This window comes from Delphinus delphis, chromosome 1 (genome assembly GCF_949987515.2).
Source record: "Delphinus delphis chromosome 1, mDelDel1.2, whole genome shotgun sequence".
NCBI classification, from domain to species: Eukaryota; Metazoa; Chordata; class Mammalia; order Artiodactyla; family Delphinidae; genus Delphinus; species Delphinus delphis.
In genome coordinates, this window is record NC_082683.1 from 145,138,227 (window position 1) to 145,146,787 (window position 8,561).

The 8,561-nt window shown below is 45.8% G+C and overlaps 1 long non-coding RNA gene across 1 annotated transcript; it reads right to left on the reverse strand.

Moving 5' to 3' along the window:
* Nucleotides 1-346: 346 nt before the first annotated feature.
* Nucleotides 347-8,196, reverse strand: LOC132424215 (uncharacterized). Its single transcript, XR_009519182.1, has 3 exons — nt 8,061-8,196; nt 7,161-7,376; nt 347-524 (listed from the first exon to the last, which is right to left on the reverse strand). It is a non-coding gene; the product is annotated as an uncharacterized lncRNA (long non-coding RNA).
* Nucleotides 8,197-8,561: the final 365 nt, after the last annotated feature.

Here is an 8,561-nt window from a genome sequence, read left to right on the forward strand (position 1 = left end):
TAAGCCACAGTGCAGGGAAGGGGAACCGAGGTGGAACCCAGCAGTATTTATGAATGGGGAGAAGGAGCTGGGGGTCTGGGGAGACCCAGGCAGCTATAGTACATACAAGAGAGTATCTAAGAGGAGAGAGTTACACAGAGAAAACCCTGGAAATCAAATTTTCAGCAGAGCGCAGATCAGCATATGTGTGTAAGGCAACTACCCGTGGCTGGGGAAATAACCACCCAAAAAGATGAAGGAAAGAGTGCCCAGAGCTCACACAGGGCCGGGAATACTTCCTACTCCCACCAGACTGGAAAAATTCATAATTTTTTTTGACTTTATATTTTTTATTTTATTTTCCCAGTTTCCATCCCCATTACTACAAAGTACAGAGTAATATTCCCACATTTATACTTCTGTCTCAGGTATTGTAGCATTAAGGATGTGTCTTTCTTTTCAAGGTTTTGGTAGAATAAACTTCGAGGTAACAGATCTTGATAAGGACCTTCTGAAGCTGATTTCAGGAAAGGCAATGCAGAAATCTGTAAGTAAGCCAAAACATTCAGAATAATGTCACCTAAATCCTCAGAGTTTTATTTCAATCTTATTTCTAAGGGTATATCTTAGTCTCCAAATTCTATCTCCCAGTTCTCTGAGATGGTGTTATTTAATACATATTCTCCAAATAGGGTACAGTAGAGGTCAACTTCAGTCAAGTCTGAAACTATCAAATTACCCAGGGAAGAAATTCATAATTTATGGGGAGATTACTCAGAAGGGTCTTGCTTCAGTAGTGAAAAACAATTAACGCTAGACTAAATACTGCTTTCATCTCACCTAACAAATCTTAAAGACCTGAAAGGATAAAACTGCTGCATCCTGCAACAAGTTCAAGGGCATTTATATGAATACAAAAATATCTAGCACCCATCAAAGTAAAACTCCCCATGTCTGGCATCCAAAACAAAATTACCACTCGTGTAAAGAAATAGGAAAATACAACCTATGATAAGGAGAAAAAAATCGTTGAAACTGACCCCACAATTAGGTGATCAATTGTCCTAGTTTGCCTGGGGCTACCCCAGTTTTAGCACTGAAAGTGGTACACCCCAGGAAATCCCTCAGTTCTGGGAAATCTGGGACAGTTGGTCACCGTACCTATAACTAACATCATACTTAGTAGTGAAAGACTGAATACTTTCCCCCTAAGATCAGGTACACAGCAGAATGTCCACGCTCACTACTTTTACCAACATTGCATTGGAGTTTCCAACCAATGCGTAAGGCAAAGAAAAGAAATCCAAACTGGAAAGGAAGAAGTAAAACTGTTTTTATGCTCAGATGATATGATCATCTATGAAGAAAATCTGACTGACTCTATAAAAAAGTCACTAAAACTAATAAGTGAGTCTAGTAAGATTGTAAGATACAGGTAAATATCCACAAATCAATTGGATTTCTACACACTATCAGTGAACAAACAGAATTGAAATTAAAATAGCAATATCCTTTTCAATAGCATCAAAAAATATGAAATAGGGATAAACATGACAATAGATGAGAAAGACCTGTATGTTGAAAACTATAAAACATTGCTGGGGGAAATTAAAGAAGATCTAAATGAATGGAGAGATATACTTTGGTTATACTTTGGAAGACTCAGTGTTGTTAAGCTGTTAATTCTCCCCAAATAGATTCAACACAATCTCCCCAAAATCCCACTAGTCCTTTTTTGTAGAAACTGACAGGCTGATTGCAAAATTCACATGAAAATACGAAGGACCTAGAATAGCCAAAACGACTTTGAAAAAGAACAAAGTTGGAGGACTAACACTACTTGATTTCAAGACTTATTATAGGACTTCCCTGGTGGCGCAGTGGTTAAGAATCCGCTTGCCAATGCAGGGGAACACAGGTTCGATCCCTGGTCTGGGGAGATCCCACATGCCATGGAGCAACTAAATCTGTGCACCACAACCACTGAGCCAATGCACCGCAATTACTGAAGCCCGTGCACCTAGAGCCTGTGCTCAGCAACAAGAGAAGCCACTGCAATGAGAAGCCAGCGCACCGCAACGAAGAGTAGCCCCCGCTCACAGCAACTAGAGAAAGCCCACGTGCAGCAATGAAGACCCAACGCAGCCCCCCAAAAAAGACTTACTATAAAGCTATAGAAACCAAATAGAGCCACACTTAGATGCCAGTAGTGCGGTGACTCCTGTCCCCCTCCATGAAAATCATACGTCTACCTGGAACTTGTGACTGTGACCTTATTTGGGAAAAGGGTCTGTGCAGACGTAATTAAGTTACGGATCTTAAGATGAGGTCATTCTGGATTAAGGATTGGCCCTAAACGCAATGACAGTTATCCTTATAAGAAGAAGGGAAGACACAGAGATACTTGGGGAGAAGGCCAGGTAAAGACAGAAGCAGAGATTGGAGTTACGCTGCCACAAACCAAGGAATGTCTGGAGCCACCAGAAGCTGGAAGAGGCAAGAGAGGATTCTCCCCTAGAGCCTCCAGAGGGAGTGCTGCCTGCCAATACCTTGGTTTTGGACTTCTGACCTCCAGAACTGGGAGAGAGTTACATTTCTGTTGTATTAAGCCATCAAGTTTGTGGTACTTTGTTAGGCAGTCCTAGAATCCAATGCATAAGTAATATTCTGCAAAGGTGCAAAGGCAATTCAGTTGAGCAAAAATAGCCTTTGAACAAGTGGTGCTGGGAAAATTGGAAATACATATGCAAATAAGTAAATTTGGTTTCATACCTTTTAGCATATATAAAATTTAACTCAAAATGGATCATAAACCTAAATGTAAAACCAAATCTATAAAATATCTGGAAGAACTCATAAGAAAAAGCCTTTGTGACCTTCTGTTAAGCAAGGATTTCTTAGACATGACACCAGAGCGTGATCCGTAAAATTAAAAATTGATAAACTAGACTTCTTAAAATCAAAATTTTGTACTTTTCGTAAGACGCCATTAAGAGAATTAAAAGACAAGTCACAGACTGCAGTGCATATATTTGATAAAAGACTCATGTTTAAATTATATTTTTAAAAATTCTCCAAACTCAATAATAAAGACACAAACAACCCAATGTTAAAAATAGACACTCCACCAAAGAAGATATACAGATGGCAAATAAGCATATGAAAAGATGCTCAAAATCTTTAGTTAGGGAAGTGGAAATCAAAACCACAAAGTACACTTATTAGAATGTCTGTGATTAAAGACCTTCAGTGCCAGGACTTCCTTGGCTGTCCAGTGGTTAAGACTCTGCGCTTCCACTGCAGGGGGCACGGATTCGAACCCTGGTTGGGGAAATAAGATCCTGCATGCTGCACAGTGTGGCCAAAAATTTTTTTTAATTAAAAAATAAGTGGCACAGTGGATAAGAATCTGCCTGCCAATGCAGGGGACATGAGTTCGATCCCTGGTCCAGGAAGATCCCACATGCCGCGGAGCAGCTAAGCCCGTGCGACACAACTACTGAGCCTGCGCTCTAGAGCCCGTGCGCCACAACCACTGAAGCCCGTGCGCCTAGAGCCCGAGCTGTGCAACAAAAGAGGTCACCGCAATGAGAAGCCCATGCACTTCAATGAAGAGTAGGCCCCTCTCGCCGCAACTAGAGAAAACCTGCACGCAGCAACAAAGACCAAATGCAGCCAATAAATAAATAAATAAATATATTAAAAAAAAAAAAAAAAAGACCTTCAGTGCCAAAGGCTGGCAAGAATGCAGAGCAACTGGAATTCACATGTACTGCTGGTGGGGATGTAAAATGGTACAACCAATTTGGAAAACAGTGAGACAGTTTCTTAAATAAACATGTACCTTTTATGTGATACAGCTCTTCCACTCCTAGCCATTTACCCAAAAGAAATGAAAGCATATGTCCACACAAAGACCTGTACACAAATGCCCATCATCCGTTAGGTGGACAAATTATGGTGTTTATACAATGGACTACTACTCGGCTACAAAAAGGAACGAGCCAGTGATATATGCAACAATGAATGAATCACAAAATAATTAAGCTGAGTGAAAAGAATCTGGACCAAAAAAACGTATATAATGTACCATTCCATTTATGTAAAATTTTATAAAATGAAATGAATTTATAGTGACAAAAAGCAGATCAATGGCTGCCTGGGGGGGATTAGGGAGATATGGAGGGAGAGGGGGGAAATTGGAGGGGAGGGTGGATATGTTCATTATCTCGTGGTTTCATGGGGTTTACGTATGTCACACTTATCAAAGTGCATACTTTAAATAGGTGCAGTTTATTGTATGTCGATTAAGCCTCAAAAAGCTATAAAAGAAGAAAGAAGAAAAACCGATGTCTCCAGCGCTCCCAGCATTACTGCTGCAGCCACTGCTTGAGGATGGAGGGCAGCGGGAAGGGGTGAGGTGCTGAGGGGTCCCGCAGCTCTTAATCTTAGGCAGCCATGCAAGCCCACCGCATCCACGTTCACACCCTGGACACTGGGTGTAAGAGCAGCAGGCTGTGGTCCCCACTCGCCAGTCCCTCCCTCAGGAGACAGCTGTGCTTGCCTGAGGCTGGCCAGAGGGGAAAGTTAGGGGAAATGAGGTCATTAGAGGCCTTGGAGCAAGAACCCAAGAGAGTTAATACAAATGTCAGAAAACATTTGGTCCAGCAGATTCTGTAAAACCCCTCATTAGTCTTTGCTGCCCATCTGCAGCTGGATCTTTCCACAACATTGGGAGACTCTGCTCAGTTGTCATCCTGCAGTCACAGAGTGGGGACAGCGTGGGGGGCAGAGTCCAGGACCAAGGATTCCCTGGGGTAGGCTCCCAATATAACTGGGGGCTATATTTCCTGGATTCACAAGGGTGTGATTTTTTTTCCTGTCAGTAGAGTTGTTTGTTAAATGTCATTACATTTTATATTGTCGTAATTCTTTTAAAATGAATACATGTTTTAAAATTGCTATGAGGATCTATCTACTCAACTCGAAGGTGAGACAATTTGCCACCGTATTCCCAGAAAGGCCTGCCGAAGGACTTGGAGGTCATTTATTCTCTTAAGAAATTCAGAAAACTCTCTTGCACTCGGCTTATCTGCTTTGTACCAAAACTGAATTCAGCTCACCCTTTTGCTAGGTAAAAGCCTCAGAAATTCCAGCCTGCTGTGCGTAAGCTTAAAATGATTAGAGCCTACATAACTGGGAGACGTTGGTAGTTCTGCTGGGACCCAGATGTTCAGGTCAACAAGCCTTGAGGAATTCCTCCTTCTTGAGGGGCCTATTCCCAATGTCCCAGAATAGACTCCCCTCCCCCAAAACACACCTCCACCATGTCATCCTGCCATCTCCGTCCCCTTTCTCTGAAAAATAGATCTTCGGATTCGTCCCCTTCCTGCCCTGCTCAACCTGAAACATTAATAATGATAATAGCTGACACGAGCGCACTCAGACGGCCAGGCACGATGTGAAACCTTTATATATATTACCCAGCAAATCCTTATGACAACCCTATTAGCTGGGCAGCATGATGATTCCTATTTTACAAACGAGGACGCTCAGGCAGAAAGAGGGGAGGGGTGTACAGAGTTTCCAGCTTTGGGTTTTTTTTTTTTTTTTAGTTTAAGAGTTTTTCATTGTGGTAAATTACACACAACATAAAATTTACCATCTTGGCCATTTTTTAAAATGTACAGCTCGATAGTGTTTAAGTACATTCACATTGCTGTTCATCCACCTCTAAAACTCTTTTCATTTTGCAAAACTGAAACCCTGTACCCATGAAACAACAGCCCCCCACTTCCCCCTCTGCCCAGCCCCTGGCACCCACCGTTCCACTTTCTGTCTGTATGGATTTGACTACTCTAGTGACCCCCATATAAGTGGAATCATACAGCATTTGTCCTTTTGTAACTGGCTTACTTCACCTAGCACAATGTCCTCAAGGTGCATTCATGTGGTACATGTGACAGAATTTCCCAGAGTTTCAGTTTGGCAGGACAAAAAGAATTCTGGAGATGAGTGGTGGTGATTTGCACAACAATGTGAATGTACTTAATGCTGCTGAACTGTACGCTTAAAAATGGCTTAAATGGGGCTTCCCTGGTGGCGCAGTGGCTGAGAGCCCGCCTGCCGATGCAGGGGACACGGGTTCGAGCCCCAGTCCGGGAGGATCCCACATGCTGCGGAGCGGCTGGGCCCGTGAGCCATGGCCGCTGAGCCTGCGCGTCCGGAGTCTGTGCTCCGCAACGGGAGAGGCCACAACAGTGAGAGGCCCGCGTACCGCAAAAAAAAAAAAAAAAATGGTTTAAATGGTCAATTTTAAGTTATGTGTGTTTTACCACAATTAAAATAGCAACCACAAAAATAGGCGAGAAGATGTGCCCAAGGGCACACAGTAAGTGTCAGACCCACACCCACATGGGCAGGCGCCGGCATCCGGCACTGTGCTTAACTGCCACTCAGAACAGAGGCGACACACAAAAAGCCTGAAGCCCCGAGGCTTTCCAGGCCATCACAGGGATGTGGGCATGGCTGCAGATTCAGGCTTGGGGGTAATTACCAGCAGGAGTGGGCAGTCCACGCAGGACTCTCAGTGGAAGAGGGCATCAGATGCAACAGGATGCTGGGGCCTTCGGGTCAGACAGAGGAAGACAGAGAGGAAAGAACCCTGTGTGGGGAGGGGAGAGAGCCAGAAGGTCTGGGAGCCTCAGGATGGCAGACCCTGGGACGAGCTGGGCAGGGAGGGCCGCAGGAGGCTACGTGAGGACAGGTGTGACAAGAAGCCTTGTTTAATGGAGGCAGGGGTGGGGCTAACAGGAGGTGGGACACCTTCTTCCCTCGCCTCTGCGGGGCTCCCGGAGGAGCAAAGGAGCATCGGACCCTCTTCTGTGGGCAGGGACTAGGGGAAGAGGGGGGCAGGGAGAGAGAGACCGAAGCTGAAGGGGCACAGTGGCCAACTCACCAAGACCCCAGCACTCTCCATGTACCTTAGACATGACTGTGCCCTGCCTTGGCGATCATTTTCTTCCCATAGTTATATTTCACCCGCTTTGAAATAAGGAGTGGACTACCACTAAAAAAGATGTCTTTCATCAACAATTTTAGGTGGTTTTTCAAGAATCCAGATAACAAAAAGACATATAAATCATGTCATAAAAATCGGGATCATTGGCAAAAATACATACCTGAATGTAAGGTCAACAGGAATAGATGACGGTTTTTCTCTCTCTCTGATTTGCCCCTGGCCTGGCATATCTTTTGCTGGGGTGTTAGCCTTCTCGCCCCATTTTGTGAGCCTCACTGGGTGGGGTGGGGTGGCAGGAGAGCACACCATGGAATATGCCAGAGCCTTGTTGGTTATCTCTGCAGGGCTTGGGGTGGGATTAGGGTCGGGAAGGCCACTGCAGAGGGAAACCTAAGTCAGGAACAGACCAGGAAGGTGCCACCTGTGCATGCAGGTGAGGCCGCCACATCCCAGCCGCTCCAGGGCTGTGTCCTAGCAGGCAAGGACTTCAAACTGGGCTGTGGCTCCCCCTCTGGGGCAGGGTCACCTTGGCATGGTGGCCCAGCGACCAGATTACCTCCCAGGGAATCCTTGGAAGGAGCTGAGGAAGAGCCTTGTTTGGCCTCCGTCCTCTGAAGAGGTGTGTGCGCCCCGCTTCCCGCCCTGTGCCAGAGGAGGCTGGCCGGTCTCTGCCCAGTTGCACCGTGCGGCTAGCCCTGGGAGTCGTAATGCCATGAGGGGCCCCTCCAGCATCACCCAGTTAAAAGTTCCCGGCAGAAGAGTGGGGCGGGGCAGGACATGCACATTCCGGGAATTAGCTCAGTGTGTGCATACATCTCCCGTGGTTTTCTTCGTAACTGCTCAGGGCGGCTGTCTCGAGCAGTGGCAGAGCTGGTTCAAGCACAGAGCTTTATGACAGCTTTAAGCAACCTCCTACTCCCTGGGTAGCTGAACAGAGGTGCTTAAAGGGCCCTAACCAAGAAGTCAAAGAGGCAACATGAACACCAAGACTGTGCTCCCACCCTGCCTGGTGTCTGGCTCCTCCCGGGAAATCCATGGCTCCCTCCCCTTTCACACACACCTATTTATCACCTCGCCCTCCTGCATCCACTCTTCCTCCAGTGCCCACAGCCTTCCTTCTTCAGATCCTGCACCAGGCACTGATTTTGCACTGTCTGGTCTCGTGATGACAGCATGCGTGTGTAGCCTTATCTGAGGCCATACTTCCTAGAGCAAGTCGAGGCCAGATTCCTGACGACTCTTGCCTATAAGCCCTCAGGGTCACAAGACAGTGAGCTAAGCAGACTCACCAGTCCTGCTGGGTGGCAAAAAGCACCTGGCCAGCCAGACAGCCTGTTCAAGAGAGGCCTCCTCGGGTCACGCTGAGGTTTTTGACCAACTCCCAATGTTCCAAAGCTAGGGTAGGTAGGCCTGCTCTCCATATGCAGACAGGAGAACAACATCATAATGAAAGAAAAACTAGCTGCTGTTTACTGTACTCGTGCCAGGTCCCAGGCACTTACATGCACTAGTTAATACCCTCTGCATAACTTTAGAAGTCGGTACCGGAAGTTATGCTATT